The sequence below is a fragment of the Macrotis lagotis genome, chromosome 4 (genome assembly GCF_037893015.1).
Source record: "Macrotis lagotis isolate mMagLag1 chromosome 4, bilby.v1.9.chrom.fasta, whole genome shotgun sequence".
Taxonomy (NCBI): domain Eukaryota; kingdom Metazoa; phylum Chordata; class Mammalia; order Peramelemorphia; family Peramelidae; genus Macrotis; species Macrotis lagotis.
Genome location: NC_133661.1, coordinates 257,097,215 through 257,122,889, shown reverse-complemented (window position 1 = coordinate 257,122,889; position 25,675 = coordinate 257,097,215). Strand labels below are relative to the sequence as shown.

The window sequence follows — 25,675 nt, the reverse complement described above, 5'->3', positions numbered from 1 at the left end:
TGGCCTTGAGCAAGACACTTAACCCCATTTGCATTGGCAAAAACCAAAAAAAAACAAAAATATATTGGAAAACTAAGAGACTAATGCACAGTTGGTAGACTTGTGGACTAATCCGATTATTATAGAGAACAACTTGGAACTTTGATCCAGTACTATCATAAGAAAACGAGTAGTCTCTCAGCTGTTCAGCGATCAAGGACAATCAAAAAGAAATGACGTAAAAGCCTTCCACATCCAAAGAAAAAAAGTATGGATTCTCAATTCAGAGCAAAGCATACCATGCTCATTTTTTTTAAAACGTCTTTTATATGAGCTTTTTTCCCACTTAGTTCTAAATCTTCTTTCACAACATGACTAATAAGGAAAAATGTTAAGTACAATTTAACATGTACAAACTTATATCCTCTCAATGCAATGGGGAGTGGGGAGGGAAGAGAGGATGGTAAAAAAATGTGGAATTCAAAAGCTTACAAAAATGTGAATGCTGGGGGGGGGGGGGCAGAGCCAAGATGATGACAAGAGAGGATCATCTCTTAGGTGCTCTCTCTTAAAAACTTTTAAATTAAGGACTCTAACTAAATTTCAGAGACAGAACCCACAGAGGGATTCAGTGAGGCAATTCTCCAACCCAAGGTAAACTGGAAAAGAATGGAAAGGCTCCACTCCATGGCGTTGGAGGGGGCAGCCCACCAGAGTGAAGGAATTTGAGCCTCCTGGAGGCAGCCCCAGGGTGCTGGGAGCAGTGGCTCACAGCAGGGAGAACAGTTTCCTGACCTAAACCCAGGGGAGCACTGGGCACAACTTGGGGGATCAGCAGGGTACCTCTGCCAGAGCTAGCAAGTGAAGCCCAGCCCTCTGGGCACACAGCTAGCAGCTTGGCTGCAGCAGCCCCCAGGGCATGAGTGCTGAGCCTAGGGAGGGGAGTGAAGAGAGACTGCCAAGCTCTGTCCTCTGCCCCTGGGGCTCTGACCACATTCAGATCCTGATTGCAGTCTAGGTCCCCCCATAGAACAGCAGCCCCACCCCACCTCAGCCCCGTGGCAGAGTGGGGTGCATATGCTCATTCACAGACCAGGAGGGAAGACAGAGCCTCACACATGGAGATCCTTTTGGTGGGTGTCCCAATAATATTCATAATCTCAGGAAGCAACCCAAAACCAGGCACAGGCTGGGGAAATCAGGAAGCAGAGAAAAAAGAGGAACACCATTGAGAAATACTTTGCCTGTGATCCCAAGAAGGATCAAAACACTCAATCTGAAGATGAGGAAGCACAAGCTCCAGCATCTAAAGACTCCAAGAAAAACAGAAATTGGGCTCAGGCTATGACAGAGCTCAAAAAAGACTTTGAAAATCAAGTGAGGGAGGTAGAAGAAAAATTGGGAAAAGAAATGAGAGAGATGCAGGAAAAACATGAAAAAGAAATCAGCAGCTTAGTTAAGGAGATCCAAAAAAATGCTGAAGAAAATAACATGTTAAAAACCAGCTTAGGTCAAATGGATAAAACAGTTCAAAAACTTATTTGGGGGGGGGGGGCAGCTAGGTGGCACAGTGGATAAAGCACTGGCCCTGGAGTCACGAGTACCTAGATTCAAATCCGGTCTCAGAGACTTAATAATTACCTAGCTGTGCCTTGGGCAAGCCACTTAACCCCATTTGCCTTGTAAAAACTTAAAAAAAAAAAGTTATTGAGGAGAAGAATGCTTTCAAAAGCAGAATTGGCCAGATGGAAAAAGAGATAAGAAAGTTCTCTAAGGAAAACAAATCCTTCAGACAAAGAATAGAACTCGGGAAGATTGATGAATTTATGAGAAATCAGGACACAGTACTTCAAAACCAAAAGAATGAAAAATTAGAAGAAAATGTGAAACATCTCATTGAAAAAAACAACTGATATGGAAAACAGATTTAGGAAAGATAATTTAAAAATTATTGGAATACCTGAAAGTCATGATCAAGAAAAGAGCCTTGACATCATTTTCAAAGAATTACTACAGGACAATTGCCCTGATATCCTAGAAGCAGAGGGCAAAATAGAAATGGAGAGAATCCACCGATCTCCCCGAGAAAGAGATCCAAAAAAAAAAAAATCAACCCCCCAGGAATATTATAACCAAGTTCCAGAACTCCCAAGTCAAAGAGAAAATATTACAAGCAGCCAGAAGGACACAGTTCAAATATCGTGGAGCTGCAGTCAGGATCACACAGGACTTAGCAGCAACTACATTAAAAGCTCTTAGGGCTTGAAATATAATATTCTGGAAGGCAAAAGAGCTTAGAATGCAACCAAGAATCAACTACCCAACAAAACTGAATGTCCTCTTCCAGGGAAAAAGATGGACTTTCGATGAACTAGGGGAATTTCAAATGTTCCTGTTAAAATGGCCTGAGCTGAACAGAAGGTTTGATCTTCACATACAGGACTCAGGTGAAGCATGAAAATATAAGGGACTTAATGATGATGAACTACATGTATTCCTGTATAGAAAAATGATACTGATAATACTCATATGAACCTTTCTAATTTAGTAGAGCAGGTAGAGGGAGCTTTTATAGATGAAGCACAGGAGAGAGCTGAATTTGAAGATATAATGTGGTGTAAAAATGGAGTCAATAGATAAAAGGAAAATATAATGGGAGAAAGAAAAAGGAGAGGGGAGAATAGGCCAAGATATTTCATATAATAAGATTTTTCCTTTATTACAATGAGCCATTGCAATGATATGGAAGGGGGGAAGACAAGGGGGAATGAGGGAAGCTTCACTCTCATCAGAGGTGGCTTAGGAGAGGAAACAGCATATATACTCAGTGGGGTACAGACATCTGGAGTAAGAAGGAGAGAAGGGGGACAGGGGGAAGGGGGGATATGAGTGATGGAGGAGAGGATGGACCATGGGGGGAAGAGTGGTCAGATATAACACATTTTCTTTTTTACTTCTTGCTAGGGGCTGGGATTGGATGGCCTGTCCAGGAACATAGGGCTGGGTGAATGCTGGGCCTAAGGAGTGGTATGGGGACTCGGGGCCTCTTGGCCCCAGGGCCAGGGATCTGTCTGCTGCACCACTCAGATACCCCACAGCAGAGACAGAGTGAAAGGAGAGAGAAAATATAGTACAGGGTAGTGGAGAAGTACAAATGGAGGGAGTTGTGATCAGCAATGGCAATGGTGGAAAAATATGGAAGTAACTTTTGTGATGGACTTATCATAAAGAATATGACCCACCCATGATAGAGCTGGTGGTGTTAGAACACAGATTGAAGCACATTTATTATTATTATTATTATGGGGGGGGGGGGGGCCTTGCAGAGCAAATGGGGCTGGGTGGCCTGCCTGGGGCCGCACAGCTGGGTGATTCTTGGGTGTCTGAGGCCGGATTTGGACTTGGGTGCTCCTGGCTCAAGGGCCAGTGCTCTGTCTGCCACCCGGCTGCCCCTACTATTATTAGTAGTATTTAATTTATTTTTTTTATTTTTTTGCAGGGCAATAGGGTTGGGGTGGCTTGGAAGGGGTCACATGCTGGTTGACCGTTGGGTGTATGGGGCTGGATTTGGGTTCAGGTGCACTTGGCTCCAGGGCGAGTGCTCTATCCACTGCGCCACCTGGACATACCTACAATTATTACTATTATTATTTACTTTAATTATTTTCTCTCTCCTTTACTTTATTGCTCATGCAGGGTCCATATTTTGGGGGTGAGTGGGTATTAGGCTTACTCTTAAACAAGAATATTTTAGTAAAAATATGAATGCTAAAGATGATCTTTGAGTGTAATTGGAAAAAAATAAAATAATGTTAAAAGGATAAGCAGGGGCGGCTAGGTGGCACAGTGGATAAGAGCACTGGCCCTGGAGTCAAGAGTTCAAATCCAGCCTCACACACTTAATAATTACCTAGCTGTGTGGCCTTGGGCAAGCCACTTAACCCCATTTGCCTTGCAAAAAAACCTGGAAAGACTTATTTGAATTGATGCAGAGTGAAGTGAGCAGAATAAAAACACTTTAACAGCAATACTGTATGAAGAACAACTGTGAACGATTTAGTTATTCTCTATAATACAATGATTCAAGACAATCCCAAAAGACTCAAGATGAAAAAAGCTAAACAACTCTGAGTACAGACTCAAACATACTATTCTTCCTCTTCCTTCCTTTCTTGGTTCAAGTTTTCTTCCACAAAATGACTAATATGAAAATACATTTTCCATGAGTGCACATGCAGATTGCCCAGGAAGGGCGAGAGAGAGAATCTGGAAATCAAAACTTTAAAAAAAATGTTAAAAATTGTATATGTAATGGGGGTAACATAAAATATTACTTCTAAAATTGTGGAGGGAAAATATTTACCAAAAAAATAAAAATAACATACAATATTAAAAAATAACCCAGAACTTGAGACATGAAGCAATGCTTTGAGTAGAATTCCACCTGTAAAGGAAAAAAGGAATCAGGATAGCTAATAAAATCAATAAAAACTCAATCTGAGTTTTTATACACATACTTATACACATACTGATTTATAGTACTGCTCTTGAAGTCTAAGCCTCTGCAAAGGGAAGGGACTTGGAACAATGTTCTCTAATGATAAGTCCTTCCTTGCCTATCTCGTCCAATTGACACAGTACCAGCAAAGAGATAGGTATGTATTGTTCCCCCATCCTCTAGGTCCCTACTCTCTTTTCAAAGAACTTCTTCAGGACCTCTGGTATTCCCTTCCTCAAAGACCCTTATCTCTGCTCCTTCTCTATCACTATCTGGCACAAAACTTTTATACATACATAAGGTTCTTGGATGCTTGCTAAGTTCCCTTTAAAGGATATATGTAGATATAGATATGTATCTCCACAAGGAATTGAATCTATTTCTGCACATAAAGCCTCTCACCTCCAACCCTATAAACTCTCTTTTGGAAAATGTCCTTTCTCATTTTAAAGGCTCATCAAGCCCATATGTATGAACACTGTTATCATGTAGCAGTTTGAAACATCACATTTTGTTAAAGGAACACAAAAGAAGATATTTCTATTAGATTATGCCTAGGCATATCTCAATAATGCAAGATTTAAAAGTACATTATATTTGGCAAATTTTTAATTTGATTAAATTTTTTTAGGTTGATATAAATTTTTTTTCAATTACATGCAAAGAATTCTCAACATTCAACTTTTTGTAACTCTGGAGTTCCACATTTTTCTTTTTTCAAAATTTTCAAATTTTCAAAAGAAGAAAGAGGTTGGAGAATGAAAGCTACAAGCAAATGAGCTTGATTTAAATTTCTGGCAAAATCCTAGAATGTATTATTAAAGGGAAGCTCAGATCAACTGTATTTTTAGATGAAATAGTCTTCCATAAAATCCTATGCTGATGACTTATTGTGGTGAGGCTTCTATATGTTATATTCCAGGCTAGGTTAAGTATAGAAAAGTTGTTCAGAGGTAGGCTGGTCACTTGGTAATGAATACTTTTAGCCAAGGTAATTCCCCAAATAAAGGAAAATACAAACTGACCTCAGTCCAGTGTGGCCCCCTTCTGGTCCCGGAATGATTCTAGCATAACATCAGAAAAGGAAGGAAAAAGTGTTAAGAATTTGAATTTTTAAATAGTCAATAAAAATTAACTTCACTGACATAATCTAAACATAAGATTCTTGATTAGTTATCAACAAGTAGACTTATTGTTGTATGAAATGAAACAAAAAATACTGACATTCTTGGTATAAATGAAACCAGAAGGCAAAAGGAAGTTGCAGCTGAATGGAAATATTACTTATAGATATTCCCTGGAGAGACAAAGAGTTGGTTTTATTGTACTTCCAAAGGTAACAACAAATACCGCTGCAAGGAATATTTGATCATCTCACACTATCATTATGAAGATAACTAGTTTATATAACAATACTTACTGAAAATCATAAGGTAGTTCAGGTGTCTTATAAAGAACTCAATAAAATTCTTCAAATTAAGGGGTGGCTAGGTGGTGCAGTGGATAGAGCACTGGCCCTGGAGTCAGGAGTACCTGAGTTCAAATCCGGCCTCAGACACTTAATTACCTAGCTGTGTGGCCTTGGGCAAGCCACTTAACCCCACTGCCTTGCAAAAACCTAAAAAAAAAAATCTTTAAATTAAATCACTACATTCTAAATATAGGGCAACTTCAATGCAAAGATGGGTATGGAGGATGGTGGAGAGAAAATATTAGAAAGGACAATTCAGGAATAAGAAATAAAGTATCTGACTTGCTGATTTTTACCTCATTCTCATGCTTGGATTACACAAACACTTTTTTAAAGTGATCAGTGTCGATTACAACCCATCCTTGATTTCTCATCCTGTGCTATACTTGTCCATGTCCTTTTGTAAATCAAAGGGTTTACCCTTCACATTAGAAATGCTAATAACCTCCACCTAAATCCTATGACATTGTTTAGGTACCACTGGAACACACAGACGCTGCATTGGTTATCCTTCTCCATGGAAGGTTCATTTTTCTGGTTATACAACTCTCATTCTGAGAATTCTCACTTATAGCTATAGCATATCTAAATTTAGGAAAGCAGTTGAAAAAAATCTCTTATTATCTTGATTAAAATATTTGTCCTTCATTCTCCAAGAAGATCACAACATCAGGGAGATGATGCCAAGACATGCATGTGAATAGGATTTGAGTTGAGAGGAGTGTTGTGATAAGTCACCAGTCTTACGTTCTACTCTAGAACCATCTCGGTCCAGAGGCCAGATATGAATCAGGATGACTGGAGATGACCCTGAATGAAAGGCAATCAGGGTTAAGTGACTTGCCCAAGGTCACACTGATAGTAAGTGGCAAGTGTCTAAGGCTGGATTCAAACTCATGACCTCCTGACTTCAGGGTCTTAGGCCACCTAACTGCCTAGATAGATAAGAACCAAGTGACAGTATAATTAGGTAGAGTCAACCAGGAAAGTAGTTTCCTGTGGTTCCCCAAAGTATATGTCATCAGTCACCTTGGGCTAACATTTTTATCAAACACTATGGCTTCATGCAAATAAAGCCTTAGAAGCCACCTTCATTACATGAGCAGGTAACAGGAAACTAATAGGGAAACCAACATAATGGCTGACAATGTCAGGATCAAAAAAGATCTCAATAACCTGGGTTAGTAAGTCAAAGAAAAGATGAAATTTAATGATATTCCAGTTAATCTAAATAAAGTTCACAGGATAGTATGTGTAAAATAGGTAGGGCCCTAATCAATCAACTAGTTTATATCACTCATTTCAAAGATATGGTATTCCTATCCAGTTCTTCTGATCCTAATCTTGAACTTCATGACTCAGTTCTATAGATGGGTTCAAAAAATTAACTTTAGGGGCAGCTAGGTGGCGTGGTGGATAGAGCACCGGCCCTGGAGTCAGGAGTACCTGAGTTCAAATCCAGCCTCAGACACTTAATAATTACCTAATTGTGTGGCCTCGGGCAAGCCACTTAACCCTACTGCCTTGCAAAAACCTTAAAAAAAAATTAACTTTACCTATACAGTTTTGGGAAGTGTGGCTATCCAATAATTTGTGTCAAGAGAATCTCACCAGGCATTAAGAGATTGCAAAGGAAAATGAAATGGTAGTCTAAAAAAACCAAAGATACAAATGAATTCACATTCAGATTGCCATGATTAAAAAACACCTAGAGTTTTCTGTTCAGTTTTGGGTGCCTCATTTTACAAACAGCACTGCCAAGTCGAGGGTACGTACATCAATGGGAAGACAACTAGGATTGTGAGGTTTGGAGATCATTCCATCATTCCAGGGATCAACTGAGAATTAAGATATTTAAACTGAAGGCCTAGTTGTGTGAACCTGAGCAAAATCATTTAAGTTCTCTAATCATCCTTCATTTCCTCATTTGTAATGTGGGAATGATAATAATGGCACTTCCCTCACAGAGTTGTTTTGATGAAATAATATATTTAAATTTCTTTTTCTTTAGGTTTTTGCAAGGCAAATGGGGTTAAGTGGCTTGTCCAAGGCCACACAGCTAGGTTAATTATTAAGTGACTGAGGCTGGATTTGAACTCAGGTATTCCTGACTCCAGGGCAGGTGCTCTATCCACCGTGCCACCTGGCCGCCCTTTAAATTGCTTTGCAAACCTTAAAGTATATATATCTGGCTATGATCTTGGTCCCTGGAATTAGAACTACAAATGGTGAATAGAAACTGCAGTTAGGTAAATTTAGGCTTGGAAAATCTTTCTAGCAATTAAAATTGTCCAAATGCGAAGCAGATTGTCTCAAGATAGAATAAATTCTCCTTGTGTCTAAAGGTTTTCAAGTATTAGGTCAATAATCATGCTAGTGATATTGCCAAAAAGATTTTTCAGTTGGATAAACTGTTCTTAGATCTTTCAACAGTGATTATGACATTAATCCATAAGATTAGTAAACTGTAATAATATGTTACTGGGATATAAAGGATTCCATTAAAGTACTATTCTAGTAGTTGTCAGTGTTGACTCTGGATTTCTTAAGACAATGTCAAAAAAGTATAAATTCAGAATATAAGCTCTTCTATCTCTACACTGTTTTCCTAGGGAGATTTCAACAGTTTTCATGGACTTAATTATCATATCATACATATGAGTCTTGTTTTTAGTTTTGTTTTTTTTTTGCAAGACAATAGGGTTAACTGACTTGCCCAAGGTCACACAGCTAGGCAATTATTAATTGACTGAGGCTGTATTTGAACTCAGGACCTCCTGACTACAGAACTGATGCTCTATTTATTGCACCACCTTGCTGCCCCTCATACATATGATTCTAATCTGTTTTTCCAGCATTAAACTTTATCCCACTTTCCAGTCTCACATTTCTAATAGACTGCTCATCTCAAACTGCTTATCTCATAGATCCCTGAAATTTAACTTTTTCCAAATGGAACTTATAATATTTCCTCTCAGCTCTAACCTCTTCCTCAAAATTATTATTATTATTATTATTATTATTATTATTATTATTATTATTATCCCTATTAATGCTGAGGGTATCACCATCCTTCCAGTCACCCAGCTTCATTAACACTGGGGTCATACTCTCACTCTCCATATCTGATTAGTTGCCAAATCCTGTCAATTCTGCCTTCATAATATTTCTTCTGTATGTTCCCTTCTTTTCTCTAACACTATCACCACCCTAATGGTGATAACCTCAAGCCTAGACATATGCAATAACCTGCTGGTTGGTATTCTTAATTCAAGTATCTTGCTATTACTACATCCTGTACTTAGCTATCAAAATGATCTACCTAAAATGTAGATCTAACTATTTCACTCCTTATTCAGTAAATTCCAGCAGCTCTTTATTACCTCTAGAATCAAATATAAGATTTTCTATCTGGCTTTTAAGTTTTTTCAGTCTTCTTACCCCCTTCCTCATTCTCCTTCCACAAGGCACTTCATTTCCCAACTATGAATGTTTTCAATCAGTCCTTCCATGCCTGGAACACACACTCTCTTCTCCTCATTTCCACCTCCTTCCTTTCCTGGCTTCTTAAGTCTCAGCTAAAATCTTACCCTCTGGTATGAACCCTTCTTTGTCTTCCTTAACCTTAGTGCCTTTTTATCTGAGGAGATATTCAAATTATCCTTTGTCTTGTTTGTACATAGTTGTTTATATGTAGCCTCAACCATGAGATTGATTTCCTAGAGATCAAGAACTAATTTTTGCTTTTCTGAATATCACCAACATTTAGCACAGTACCTGCCTGACATATAATAGGCCTTTAATAAATGGTTATCAATGATTTGATTCGACAGATCCTACAAGGATAAAATCAAAAAGAATCTAAAGAATTTGGTGTTCACAAGCTGATGAACTCTTGTGGTCATAAAAGTTCACAGACAATCTACTTATGTCCATGACATAAGTGGGAAAATGGAGGTGGAGGGAATATCTATGACAAACTTCAGATCTTTTGGATACTGAAGCATTATGCATAATGGAAGAATTTTAAAAGAATCTAACTTAACTAGTAATAAATACCTAACAAGTATTTTAATATGCATAGCTAAATTCATTCACTACACAAGCTTTTTTTTTTTTTTTTACATGGCTGGTACTATCTTTTGTGCTATGGCAGTTCAACTACCAATCATACTCATGTCTACCTAATTCATGACTACCTTCACTGATCATGCCCATCTACCACCTGATACATTTTTCATTTGGGAAAGAAGAAAAGATATAGAAGCTAGAAAAAGAATTAAAAAGAATGAAATGAGAAGAGAGACTGAGAAAGCAGCAGGATACTTCTAAAACAGTTCTATCTGTCCAGTAGACAAAAGTAGAGCCTATAACTAAAAGTCTTGCTCCACCTCACAATTCCTCTCTATTTTCCTCTCATCAAACACATAGATGGTTATCAAAGAAGAAGATGTGATTCTCTTACCCTAAAAGATATTTATAACTCAAAAAAAAATTGTAACTATATTAATCATATTACTTAACATATTAGAAGATATGGAAAACTAATGCATTTTGATTGTATTTTTTCAGTTCTCCTATTTTCTGACTACATTGTGATAGAGCCAATACTTAGATTTCACCTAACACTTCTATAACTAACACCCTAATTAAGGCTGTCATCTAATATCTATTAGATAGATACACCAAGATATCTTACAGGAAGATAGTCTCCTAGACCTCCTGTAATCTTGTAGTCTCCTAGATAAAATATGAATTCCCTAGTCAAAGAATAAAGGTCAAGCAGCCTCAGGCATAAAGCCTTTTTTCTAGCATTCACTGAAGTTCACTGATAGTTCACATATCTGAGCTATTCAGTCAGACTTGGTTTCTAAAACAAGGGTTACACAGACTCTAGGGGGTGGAGACTAAAAGTAGAAAACATATAAGGGACTACAGAAAGCTATGGTCTGGGTTCCCTGTTGAAAAGTCTAGGGTACACAATTCATGCTGGAAACCAAAAAGTCCTAGGAAAAAGGGAAAAATTGAGAGATAATAGTAGTTCCTGGAACAAACCCAACCTAGGAATAGGGGGAAGTTAGAAAGTTAAAGCAACAAGGCAAAGATCCAATAGCATAAGCTAGATTTTGTTCTTTTTTTTATACTTCAGAATGTAAGAGCTGTGTAGGTAAAAATCAATCAATGAGGCACTTAACAAGTGCTTGGTAGGGTAGACATTGCAATAGGTCTGAGGAATAAAAATTAAAAAGAACAAAACAATTCCTAGTCTTTAATGGGAGAGAGAAGTACACATATAAATACATAAAGAAAAAGTAAAGGGGGAAGCTAGGTGGCAGAGTGGATAAAGCATCAGCCCTGGAGTCAGGAGTACCTGGGTTCAAATGTGGTCTCAGACACTTAATAATTACCTAGCCATGTGGCCTTGGGCAAGCCACTTAACCCCATTGCCTTGCAAAAACCTAAAAAAAAAAAAAAGTAAAGAGAGAATATATACACCTACAATGAATTACAATGGATTGGGAGAAAGGGGTGGATGGTTGGAGAAATTAGGAATCACTTCAGGTGGAAGGTGGTTTTTAATCGATAAGGAGGGAAGGGATTTTGTGAATGGGAGATTAGAAAACATGAACTCCAGCAATGAATGGTGGAGAGTGCAAGGGCATGAACCCAGGAAATGTAGTAAAGTATATAAAGCAAGGATACTAGTTTGGAAAAAATGCATAAGGATTATAAAATACTATGGGTCAGAGGATTACAAAATACTATGGGTCAGAAAAACAGGTGAAGGACAGGTTCTAAAGAGATTTAAGAACTCTTCAAGTACAAAAAAAATAATTTATGGGTGGTTATTGTTATTTATCCTTTGTTCTCAAAGAAGACCATGTCATCAGGGTGATGAGCAAGCGAATTGGATTTAAATGAGGCAAGGCTGTGCAAAGTAATTAGCCTCATTTTCTCCTCTGGAGTCATCTGAGTCCAGTAGAAAGATACCAGGATGACTGGAGATGGCCCCAAATGCGGTGGGAGACCTTGGCCTTTTTAAACTAAGGTCTTTCCCAGGTTTCAATTTGTCTGAAGCAACACCTACTCAGTAATTAAGAGTAGGTAAGAAATGAAGAAAAGAATGTTCTCTTTTAATTTAAAAAAAAAAAATCATGGTTGCCTGTTCATCAAAGGGAATCACTGAAATTTATTAAGCAAAGAAGTGATGTAGTCAGATCTGAACTTAATGAAAATTACATTGGCAGATGAATGGAAAATGGAATGGATAGGAAGAGACTTGAGAAAAGGGAACTATTAGGAAGATTGAATATTTCAATCTTCTATGTAGAGGCAATGAGGGTCTGGCTTGAGTAGAAAGAAGGGACTTTCTTTCCTCCTCTCTCTGTCTCTCTCTCTCTCTCTCTCTCTGTCTCTCTCTCTCTCTCTCTCTCTCTCTGTCTCTGTCTCTCTCTCTCTCTCTCTCTCTCTCTCTCTCTCTCTCTCTCTCTCTCTCCTGTCTCTCTCTGTCTGTCTGTCTGTCTCTCTCTCTCTCTCTCTCTCTCTCTCTCTCTCTCTCTCCCCCTCCCTCTCCCCCCCTATCAGAAAGATTTGAGCTAGATGATAGTATAATTAGTAGATTCCAAATGAGTAGAATCACCAGATGCTAAGAATATGTGGTAATGGCAGGAGAGGGAAAAGTGAAAAAGCAGGACAACATCTGATAGAATGATAGAAAAGAGAGAAGTGAGATGGCACTCCAGATAGATGGTATTTCTTCAATCAAAGGCACAGAAGCAGAAGGGGAACAGGCAGACAAGGGATAAAGTAAATAATTCAGTTTATTTAAAGAATAAAGTATGAGGTAAGGTAAAGGAATATATTTTATTGTGTGGAAAGTCTTAGATAACAGATAAAGAAATGAAGGAAATAGCTACTGAGTCAGAAAGAATGATCAGAGTTATAAATAAGGGAGATAAAGTCTGGTAGCAGTGTGAAGGACAGTTTCAGAGAGAAAGAGAATAAGAGATAAAAGTAGGGCAGCTATAGAAATCCAGGTAAATGGTGATTAGAATTCATAGTAGGGTTTATATAATTCTCTATCTTAATTTCCCCCATTTGTCCTGCTTTCTCTCCTTTCACCTGTCCATCCTTAAGTGTTTTGTTTTATGAACTTCAATATGCCTTCCCTTCTATCAACCCCCCCCCTTTTCTTATTCCTTTCTCCTCCTAGATAGATTTCTATATCCAACTAATTTTGTATATTTTTCCTTCCTTGAGTCAATTCCAATGAGAATATAGTTCATGGGTTCCCTCCTTTGGAAAATTTCTTTCACACCTCTTTTAGATGAGATAATTCATCCCATTCTACCACTCCCATTCGCCTTCTCCCAGTGCATTCCTCTTTTTCACCTTTTTTTAAGATAATCATCTCATAACATTCAACACATATCTGTGCCTTCTATGTGTATTCCTTTAAGTTGCCTAGTAATGAGAAAGCTTTTAGAAGTTACAACCATCATTTTCCCATGTAGAAATGTAAACAGTTTAACCTTATTGAAAGCCTTATGAGTTCTCTTTCCTGTTTACCTTTTTATGCTCTTGAGTTGTGTATTTCAAAGTCAAATTTTCTATTCAGTTCTGGTATTTTCATCAGGAATACTTAAGTCTTCTATTTCATTGAATATCCATTTCTCCCCCCTGAAGGATTATACTCAGTTTTGCTGGGTAGGTGATTCTTGGTTGTAATCCTAGCTCCTTTGCCTTCAGAATATCATATTTCAAACCCTCTGCTTCTTTAATGTAGAAATTGCTATATCTTGTGTTATTTTGACTGTGGCTCCATATTTGAAATGATTCTTTCTGACTGCTTGCAATATTTTCTCAAAATCTGTAAAAACAAATGCAAAAATTTTCACTATATAATAGGGGAAGCTATCAAAAAATAAAAGTTTCTAAGAAAACTTTTGACCTTTGTATTATGACTGCAAGCTTTATTTAGCTCATTGAAGACCTCATGAAGCACTTAAGTTAATAATAATGATTTTTAGAGATGATTTTTAATTTTTTTGAGCTTAAATCTATATATAGAACAGAATTCTCTCATAACTGTAGTATATTCTATTAACTCACTCTTTCCTTTTTGACACTGGGTGGTCCAAATTCAAAATATCCAACAATTAAATCATATTTAATAGCAAATGCTTTCACTTCCTATTTCACTGAAAATGAGGCCATGAGGTTTCCTTAACTTACTTCCTTCAGCTCTCAAAATTTCTCAGCCTCACCTTTCACTCTCTCCTTTTCTTCCTGCTCAAAGGAAAAAAGTGTCTCTGGCATGATGAAAAGAATACCAGGGGCGGCTATGAGGCGCAATGGATAGAGCACCAACCCTGGAGTCAGGAGTACCTGAGTTCAAATCCAGCCTCAGACACTTAATAATTACCTAGTTGTGTGGCCTTGGGCAAGTCACTTAACCCCACTGCCTTGCAAAAAAAAAAAAAAAGAATACCAGATTTAGTCATGGCTTAGAATCCTGGCTTTACCCATCTTTGGCAAATTACAACCCTTTGGGCTTTAATTGTCTATATTTGAAAAAATTAAAGAGTTGGTCTAAATGATCTCTACTATGTCTTCTAGCCCTATATCTCCAATCCTATGAACATGTGAAATTTAGATACAGTGCTCAAGTCATTACATTAAAATACACAATCCATCACTGAAGGAAATCCTGCCCTAGAGATTTGCTATCCAGTGATAACCATACAAACAACCTTCCTTCACCCTAGACATCTTGCCAACCAACTGATATACTGAAGTCTACTGACTGTTCCCTCCTTACCCCACTTTCTATTTCTTGCTCTGAAAATTGTAACCCGATCAACTTTTTCACTATTGTTGGAAATGGTAAGTTGATCCATTGCTCTATTACTCCAGTTTGCATCCTTTTGACTTCCTATACCAAAATTCTCTTCCTTAGACACAATTAACCTAAATGTTATCTCTATCAGAAGGCATGCTCTCTGACAGCAAGTACATTTTTCCTTTTATTTTTATGTCCCTAGTCCTTAGCACAGTAGCATTTAATAAATGTGTTTTTTTTCCCCTTTCACTTATTCATTCAGAAGATCACCATGGACATGAAACCAAAGTTAAATAAAAATGTAAACACTGCACTATCAGTGAAGCAAACAAATTAAAGTCCATAAAATGAAAAAGTTCATTGTTTATCCCAATAAAATAGGAAGCAGTTCTACTTTTTTTTTTGCCATTGTATACAAATGGGGTTTGCCTATCAGTTATAAGCATGTACTATGTGTCAGACACTCTAATAGACAGTGAGGATAAAAAACCAAGAATGAAACAATTCCTAGTCTGAAAGAGTTTATATTGTAACAGGGCAAATAAGTACTTTTAGAAGTGTATATATAAAACAAAACGAATTCAATAATTCTGTGAGCATTTAAAGAACAATGAATTCCAATACCATATAAGTAGTATTTACAATAAGTAGTCTATTAGTATTTAGAGAAATAGGCAAAAGAGGAGTTCCTTTTATGACACAAATATGGTGCTTATGTTATTATTTGTCCTTTGTTCTCAAAGATGATCATGGATCAGGAAGGTGATGTCATGACTTGTAAGTGAAATGGATTTAAGTGAGGCAAAGCTGTGCAGTCACCAGCTTCACTCAACCAGAGCCATCTGGGTCCAGTGACAAGATAAAGATCAGGATGACAAGAGAAGGCCCTGGATGCAGTGAGAGACCTTTGCCTTTTTAAGCTAAGGTCTCAGTTTATCTGAGGCAACAGTCATTTATTTAGTGATTAAAGCTGGGTAAGAAATGAGACAAAGAATAGCTTCTTTTACTTAGACCAAAAAAAAAAAAAATCATGGTGCTGATATCTAAACTAGGAAGAGCAAAAACAGAAAAAACTATACACCAATTTTGATAATAAAAATTAATGCAAAAATTCAAAATAAAACACTACAAAGGATATTACAGCAATGTATTATTAAGATCATACATAAACTATGAATAGATGGGATTTATATCAGAACTGCAGGACCAGTTCAATATTAGGAAATCTTCCAGCATAACTGACCATATCAATAACAAAAACAACATCTCAAGAGATGTAGAAAAAGTTTGGGCAAAATACAACATTCCTTCCTATAAAAACACTAAAAAGCATGGAAATAAATGGGGTTTTTCTTAAAAATGATAAGTCACATCTATTTAAAACCATCAGCAAGCATTATCTGTCATAGGAATAAGATAGAAGTCTTCCCAATAAGCTCAGGAGTGAAGCAATGATGCCCAGTATTATTCAGCACTGTACTAGAAATGTTATAGCCAATAAGAGAAGAAAAAGAAGTTGAAGAAATTAGATTAGGCAATGTAGAAACAAAACTATAACTTTTGCAGATGATACGAGAATCCTGGAGAATAAAGGTACAGGATATTAAAAAAAAATCCACATAAAGCATTAGAATTTCTATATATTACAAAGTCCAACAGGAAGAAAGAGAAATTCCATGATAAGCAGTCTGATTTCAGAAAAACCTGAAAAGACTTAAATGAACTAATAATGAAGTGAGCAGAACCAGAATACTGTATCTACGAACAGCAATATTTTATGATGAATAACTGTGAATGACTTAGCTATTCTCAGCATCCGAGACAATTTTTCCAAAAGACTCATGACAGAAAATGCCATCCACATTCAGAGAAAGAACTATAGATTCTGAATGCAGATACAATAATGCTATTTGCACTTTTTAAATTGTTTTTTCTTTTTCATGAATTTCCCCTCATTTAGATTTTTCTTTTACATTATAAATAATGTAAAAATATGCTTAACATGACTGTACATACATAACTTATTATCCCTTAGGGAAGAGGGAGAGAAAAACTGAAAATTCAAAAATTCAAAACTTTTGAATGTTGAAAACTAAAACTAAAAAATTAAAAATTAAAATAAATGCTGACTACTGATAGAGTTGTGAACTTACCCAACCATTCTAAAAAACAATCTGGAAACCATGCACAAACGGCTATAAAACTGTTTATACCCTTTGATAGAGCAATGCCACTGCTAGTTTTAAATCCCAAAGACACACACTCAAAAAAAAAAAGGAAAAGGAACTATTTGAATATAAAAACATTTATAGAAACTCCTTTTGTAGTGGGAAGCATGTTATTTGCCTGCATGGAGGAAAAACTGATACTGTCTGATTACAGACTGAAGCATGCTATTTTTTCATTTTCTTCTTTCCTTTTTTTAAATTTGAGTTTTCTTTTATAAAATAACTAATAATAATATTTTTCAGGATTTTATAAGTATAACTTGTATCATATTATTTACCATCTCAGAGAGGATTTGAAATTCAAAAATAATGTTTAAAATTGTTTTAACATATAATTGGGGAAAAAAATAAAATATTAGGTTTTTTAAAAAAATACCTGGGGGCAGCTAGGTGACACAGTGGATAGAGCACAGGCCCTGGAATCAGGAGTAACTGAGTTCAAATCAGGCCTCAGACACTTAGTGATTGCCTAGCTGTGTGGCCTTGGGCAAGTCACTTAACCCCATTGCTTATTAAAAAAAAAAACCTAAAAAAAATACCCACAGACAGTATAAAATGCTTGAGAGTCTACTGTCAAGACAAACCCAGGAACCATATGAGTATCATTACAAAACACTTTTTACACAAATACAAGTCAGATCTAAACTTGAGACAGTAATATAAATGTTATGATGATCATCAACTGTGCATGACTGTGTTATTCTGATTAACAGATTCAATATGATTACAAAGGACTCAGGGTAAAAAATTTCTATCTACCTCCAGAGAGGTAGAGTACAAATCAAAAATTAATTTTCTCATTCTGTTTTTCTTCCCCTTCCTTTAAAACAATGGATAAGGGGCAATTGGGTGGCGCAGTGGATAGAGCACCGGCCCTGGAGTCAGGAGTACCTGAGTTCAAATCCGGCCTCAGACACTTAATAATCACCCAGCTGTGTGGCCTGGGTAAGTCACTTAATCCCACTGCCTTGCAAAAGCCTGAAAAGAAAAGAAACACTTGGAAAAATATTAATTATTCAAGGGGTACCTGAGTCAATATAATAAAAATGACAATTTTACCTAAATTAATTTGCTTATTCAGTGCTATAATAATCAAACTACCAAAAAATTATTCTAGAGAGCTAGAAAAAAAATAAAATTCATCTGGAAGAACAAAAGGCCAAAATTTTCAAGGGAATTAATGAAAAAAAAATGTAAAAATAAGTAGCATAGCAATCTCCACAGTAGCAATAGCAGATCTCAAACTGTATTACAAAGCAGCAATAATAAAAATAATGTGCTATGTGCTAATAGAGTGGTGATAGCTCAGTGGAATAGATTAGGTACAGAAAATTGTAGTAAATAACCATAGTAATCAAGTGTTTGAAAATCTCAAAGATCCAAGTTTTGGGGACAAGAACTCATTATCTGACAAAAACTGCCAGACAAACTAGAAAACAGTTTGGCATAATTAGAAATAGCCAATATCTCACATTTATCAAGATTAGGTCAAAATGGATACATGATTTAGTTATAGAGTTATCATAAGCAGATTAGGTGAACATGGAACAAGTTACCTGTCAGATTCATGGATAAGGGAAGAATTTATGATCAAATAATGGATAGAGAGCATTACAAGGTATAAAGGAATAATTTTAATTATATTAAATGGAAAGGTTTTTGCATAAACAAATCCAATGCAGACAAGATTAGAAGGAAAACTAGAAAATGGGAAAATAATTTTTACAAGTTTCTCTGACAAAAGCCTCATTTCTAAAATTTGAGTCAAATTTATAAAAATACAAGTCATTCTCCCATTGAAAAATGGTCAAAGGATATGAACAGGCAGTTTTTCAGCAGAAACTAAAGCTATCTTTATTTATATGAAAAAAATGGTCTGTCACTATTAGAGAAATGCAAACTATAATAACTCTGAGGTACCACCTCATACCTCTCAAACTGGCTAATATGACACGAAGGTACTATTGGTAGAGTAGCAAACTATGGAACTATTCCAAAGTATGATAAAAACTATGTATTATCTTTTGACCCTTCAGTACTACTAACTACTAGGTCTGTATCCCAAAGAGATCAAAGAAAAAGGATAAGGACACATGAATTAAAAAAAAAATTCATATCAGCTTTCTCTTGTAGTGAAAGAATAAGAAATAAGGGGATGCCCATCAATTGGGAAATGGTTAAACTATTGTAATGAAATACTTTTTGTCTGGCATATTGCCCATAGCTTTTTTGTTTGTTTGTTTGCAAGGCAGTGGGGTTAAGTGGCTTGCCCAAGGTCACACAACTAGGTGATTATTAAGTATCTGAGGCCACATTTGAACTCAAATACTCCTGACTCCAAGGCAAGTGCTCTATTCACTGCGCCACCTATTTGCCCCATATTAGTCATAGTTTAAAGAAAGGGGAGGAAAAAGAGAGTGAGAAAATTATTCTTCAATTTTCACTCTGTTTATCTGTTGGGGGAGCTAGGTGGTGCTGTGGATGGAGTATCTGCCCTGGAATCGGGAGAACCTATGTTTAAAACTGTCCTTAGAAACTTAAAAATTACTAAGCTGACCTTGAGCAAGTCACTTTAACCACATTGACTCACAATTTTTTATCCTGAGACAATTGAGCAGGATGCTTTCAGAAAAATCTGGAAAAACTTATATGAACTGATACAATGTGAAGTGAGTAGAACCAGGAGAATAGTGTACAAAGTAACAGCAATATCATACAATGATCAACTGTCAATGTCTTCATTATTTTGAACAATACAATGATCTCAAAAAATTCCAAAGGATTTGATGAAAAATTCTATCTACCTGTAGATAAAGAATTGGAATCTGAATGAAGATCAAAGCATGCTTTTTTTAAACTTTATTTTCTTGTATTTTTCAGTCTGCTTTCTTTTGCAATATATGACTAATGGGGAAATATGATTCACAAGATTTCACATATATAATCTATGGCAAATTGCAAGCCTTCTCAAGAAGGGGCAGAGGAAGGATAGAATTTGGAATTCAAAATTTTTAGAAATGAAGGTTAAAATTTTTTTACATATAATTAAGAAAAAGATAAAAATTTTAAAACTTTATACAAAATAGGGTGACTAGGTGGCGCAGTGTATACACACCTAGCTGTGTGGCCTTGGGCAAGCCACTTAGCCCTATTTGCCTTGCAAAAACCTAAAACAAAAACAAAATCTTTATACAAAATAAATATGAAGAGAATAAATACAAAGTAGTTTTGGAGAAACAGATCAGGAAAGGCTTCATCTATTGTATACAGTTAGCTGGTGAGCAGTTTGTGGGCTTTTATCCAAAGGCATTGCCCTTCATACACTGCATTCTATTAGAGTACTTCCCTGGGCTATTAGACAAGATAATCTGATAGTGGAGGTGGAAAGTATATAGCAGTTTAGAAATTCAGATATCCTTGGTAAATTCCCACATGTGCTCATCTAGCCAGCTTGCTTTACTAAGATACAAAGTTGTCCACTTTAACACTTCTTGAAACTCCTTTATTAAAAGGTTATAGGAGGGGCAGCTAGGTGGCACAGTGGATAAAGCACTGGCTTTGCAGTCAGGAGTACCTGGGTTCAATCCGGTCTCAGACACTTAGTAATTAAATTACCTAAACTGTGTGGCCTTGGGCAAGCCACTTAACCCCATTTGCCTTGCAAAAACCTAAAAACCTAACAAAAAAAAAAAAGTTATAGGAGCAGCTAGGTGGCACAGTAAATAGAGCACTGGCACTGGAGTCAAGAGAACCTGAGTTCAAATTTGGTCTCAGACACTCAAAAATTACCTAGCTGCGTGACCTTAGGCAAGTCATTTAACCCCACTGAATAATTTTTTTTAAAAAAGGTTATAGTACAAATACAGCAGCTCAGTGATACAAACTACAAAGAAATAGTTACTGAAATTAATAAAATCAGGCAGCAGTCCATCATAAATAATAATTAAAGGCACTAAAAGACTTTCACATACATTTACTTTCTCTCTCTCTCTCTCAGAATACATTATATCCTGTTTTTATGCCTTAGCACAAACTATTCCTTATATCTATAATGCATTCATTACCTACTCAGCTCTTCCCCTTAGGAACGCAAGCGTTCTCCAAGGATCTGCTCCAATCCCATCTCCTATAAGAAAATTTTCCTGATTCCCTCAGTTGCCAGTAACCACCCCTTGCCCCTTCATGCCCAATACATACATGTAAACTATTTTTACTTGCTTATCTGAGTACAAGCTGTTTCTCTCCAGGGTAATTTAAACTCTAAAACCACAGATAATGATGGTGATGGCATTTATAGAAAACTGAGGTTTGGAGAGCATTTTACATTTATCATCTCATTTGTTCAAATGCAAAAAAAAAAAAATCACTCTGTAAAGTCACATTATTTTTGTATACCAATTTTTGTATAGTAATTTACTTCCAATGGACCAATTTTCCACAAGAATCTTGCTCAAACATGGTTGGTAGCATGGACTCAGAAAAAAAAAGTTGTCCCTTCTACTTCCAAAGAGTCTTTCATAGAGCCTAAAAGGTTATCCCTATAAGGAAGAGTTCTAATTCCCTAATAGGAAGATTAAAAAATAATTTGATCATATCTGAATTCCTTTAACTAAATAGTTGGGGGAAATGCAGCAGAAATAGGATTCTTCCCTAGCACCCCCCCCAGTTAAAGTTTTAATCCAATCCAGTAATTAAAATGGTTTTTATTTTAACAAACTGAATTAGAACAAAGTAAAACAAATGTTTATATACAAAGAAATACTATATATTTCAGATATAACCCCCCCCAAATTCAAGAAACATATGGGCACAGATGACATAAAATAAATGAAATATGGAGAATGGAAAAAAGTAATTTTACATGTTTAATATTACTCCCAGGATATCTTTTACCAGGCTTCTAGGTAAGTTACTAAATTGATTGGTTCCAGTATTCATTTCTTGGTCTCCCTGTTTTTTAGGGTGATACCAGCAACATGTAGAGGTCTAAGAGGAGATCAAAAAGACTGGAAGGTAATATTACTATAATTAAAGTTAAGAATGATAGCTAATATTTACATAGTGCTTACTATGTGCCAGGCTAAGCAGACTTTGCAAGTATCTCATTTATGGGGGGAGGGTGCTACTACTGCCCCCATTTTTTACAGGTGAAGAAATTAAGGCAAACAGAGGTTAAGTGACTTGCCCAGGATCATAAAGCTAATAAATGAGTGAGGCCATATTTGTGCTCAGGTGTTTATAATTCCAGTTCCTATGCTCTATCCAATGTTCCAACTAGCTGCCCCCACTCTTAAATTGTATACAGTGCTATTAGCTTTCCCAGTAATTTTCACATCCTTGCAATCACCATGTATGATAAAATATTCATCATACCAAACCTTGATAATTTGCTGGAATTTACAACAGCATATAATATTACTTTGTAATATGATCATATTGTGTCTCTAAAAATTTTATACATGAGAAAAACTCAAACATTGGAACCAAGGGAAGTTATTCTGGATCATGTGGTTACCCTCCATTATTAAAACTTAGAAGTGGAATGAAATTGGAAAAAATAAATAAAAACAAAAGGTGGAAAGCATTGCTGAAGGCAAACACTTATTTGGAAATCAGGAGATCTGGTTTCAAATTCTAGCCTTGCCACCTATATGTGTGGTTTTAACTTAACTTCCCTGATCTGTTTCCCCATCTGTAAAATGAAAGGACTGAGTAAGATGACCTCTAAGTTTCTTTCCAACTTTAAATTTAGTATCTTGGATTTCTAGAAAGCAATCTGGTACAAACACAGCAAGAGGTAAAAACTCTTTGCCCCTGAAATTTCACTACAAGAAGCAAACCACGTGGAAGTAAGTGAAAATAACGGAAGTATATATACTATATGTTTATGGCTGCAATGGAGGAGAGGGACAAGATCAATTCCTTATCTGAGCAATAAGGAACCTTAATTAAGATAGCACTGCAAGTACATTTTCAAAAAAACCCACAAAGACACAAGGCAAATTTTTAGAATGTAAGCATAGAGGAAAAAAAGAATGTTGTAACATCCTTGAAATGTTTCCACTGTCAATGAATAAACTTTCCCTACTTAACAAAAATATACTTCCTCACATAAAAGTGGCTAGCTGCCATGTATAATAGGATCAGAGGTCAGAGCAAACTATTTCTCTGAGTTGGATTTGGTTCTGAGAACACTACCTATTGAAAACAATCTAAAAGACCAGTGATTAAGGAATGGCTAAACAAATTGTGGTAAATGTAATGAAATGCTGGATCATCGTTAAGAATTACAAATATGAAACATAATGAACTATGGGAAGATCTATATAAAGTGATGCAATTGAAGAAAGAACAAGTATACTCTCATCAGTAAATGTACAGTCATAAGATTTCAGTAAGGTAATAATAATGCTTACTTGCATAGTGCAGTATTTTTCTTTGTAAATATGTTCCCATTTTTTGTTTTTGTTTTTGCAAGGCAATGGGGTTAAGTGGCTTGCCAGAGGCCACACAGCTATGTAATTATTAAGTGTATGAAGCTGCATTTGAACTCAGGTCCTCCTGACTCCAAGGCTAGTGCTCTATCCACTGTGCCACCTAGCCATCCCCTGTTCCCATTTTTAATTGTCAATTTCAAAAGGAAATGAGTATACTCTCAAATATCCCTAATTTCTTTGAATAAATTAAATCATGAATTTATCTGAACATAATCTATTTTTTCCTCCTTGCAATATTATTGGGAATATGAAATGGATACTCACTCTTAAAGTACCATTTGTTAAATTATTACAATTTTTAAAAATACTTTTTAATTCTGGTATTTAGTTCAATGACCACCTATCAAGCATTTTCTATACCTAAGGTTCTATGCTATACACTGGAAGCTGATGAACATCCTTATCCTATCCTATCCTCCATAGTTTTGCACATTTTAATTCTGTAAGTTTTTTCTAGAGCTGAAAAAAATCTCCTTTGAAATTGGTGTTTCCAATGCTAAATTATTCTGATATATAAAACATGTCAAATTTTTTTAAAAATTATTTTTAGTTCCAAATTCTCTCCCTCACCTCCAGTACGTTCCTGGAGTCACCCACTGAGAAGGAAAGAAATGATAATCATTACATATATGAAGTCATGCAAACATGTTAATAGTTTTAAAAGTAAAAGATAAAAACATCTTCCTTCAACGATTAACCAAAATGCCATTAAGAAGGGATGCTTCCAAGGACTTGACATAGTAATTATACCGTAATATTCAATGCTGTTCTAAAAATAAGACGTTCAAAAATCAGTCTAATCCGGAAACAACACAAACCGTTTTACGGTATGTAGCCTAAATGAACAAACACCATATTCGCCGCTGACACAGCGGATAACCAAGTTATCTGAATAAAGACATTTTGAGATTTCAAACAGAAATTCAGAAATGTCATTCTCTCACACAAGATGGTCCTAAAATGGAATATGTATTGTTTCCCAAGTATATAGGTATAACGTTCCTTCGGGAACGCGTCTCCCACATTCCTGGGGATCGTACACATCAGTCTAGGACCCCCGACCCCTCTAATCGTGACCAGTCATATTTCGAAGAGAGAGAACTGCGTCCTCCCCATTCCTCAAAGGTGAGTGGACGGACGGACGGACGGACGGACAGACAGACGCTCTCCCATCCTTCCCCGTGCTCAGGCCGGTTCTCCCAGGGCCACGGGGCCCAGGAGCGCATCGGCGGTCTCGTCTCTTGGCGACCGGAGGAGGAACTATGGAGACGGCGGGGGGGGGGGGTCGCCCCCCACAGCTGGGGTGACAAAAGGGCTTTGGTCTGGGGGGGGAGATGGCAGGGGCGGGGGGTCAGGTGGGGTCGGTCTGTCTGTCTGTCTCTCCTTCTTTGTAGTAAGAACGAGCGGAGGAGAGCGCTGGGGAGGGGAGAGGTCCTTCCCCGGGCCACCAGCCCAGGGCGCGTCTCCCGGGGGCCCGGCGGCCCTGCCCGGACGCGTCCCCCCCATCCCCGTCACGGCCGCTCCCGGGCCGGCCCTTCCCGCGCGGGGCGACGGGGAGTACCTGAGTCCCGGGGATGGCGGCGGCGGCGGCGGCTGGGAGCGGGAGGAAGCGGGCACGAGAGAGCGCGGCGGGCGCCTCGCTGGCCTCCAGGCAAACCCCGACGGACACACGCGAGCAGGGCGGGGGACTTCCGCCCGCAGCCCCGCCGCCCCGAGCCCGGGCCGCATCACTTCCGCCTGTGCGCGGCCGCTCCTCCATCTCCCCTTCCCTCCCCGAGCAAGCGTTCCGAGCCGCTTCCTTCGGGCCTGGCGGGCGATTTCGGCGGGGGGGGGGGGGGGGGGGGGGGGGGGGCGGGGCGCCGAGCGCCGAGCGCCTCTCCCGGAGACTACACATCCCAGGGTTCCCCGCTCCCCCCCCCCCCCGAGGTTTCATTCCGGGTCAAGAGGGCGCGCGCCGGCCGGTCGCCATGGGAGCGGTGGGTTTGGTCACGTGGCGGCCCTGGTTACGCCCGGTGCCCGCGGCGGGGTCTGGCGCCCGCGGCGGGGGCCATTTTGCGGAGGGCGGCCTGCGGTAGCCCGGGCGGCGGGGCGGCGCTCCCCTCCGGTGCGGCCGTGGCGCCGGCGGCGGAGGGAGAGGGCCGACAAGAGGCGCGGGCCGGG

The 25,675-nt window shown here is 37.8% G+C and overlaps 1 protein-coding gene across 7 annotated transcripts in view; it reads right to left on the bottom strand.

Moving 5' to 3' along the window:
• The window catches only part of KLHL28 (kelch like family member 28), a 42,528-nt gene extending 17,330 nt beyond the window's left edge, over nucleotides 1-25,198 (bottom strand). For 2 of the 7 annotated variants that reach the window (XM_074235859.1, XM_074235865.1), the window contains exons 1-3: nucleotides 25,077-25,197; nucleotides 13,518-13,818; nucleotides 5,503-5,541 (exon numbers count right to left, since the gene is read on the bottom strand). The gene's annotated coding sequence lies outside the window, so the exon portion shown is untranslated. Of the gene's footprint in view, nucleotides 1-4,364; nucleotides 4,424-5,502; nucleotides 5,542-13,517; nucleotides 13,819-24,085; nucleotides 24,755-25,076 lie in introns of those variants that run through there. The other 5 variants (XM_074235861.1, XM_074235864.1, XM_074235863.1 and 2 more) reach the window with 5 other exon arrangements.
• Nucleotides 25,199-25,675: the final 477 nt, after the last annotated feature.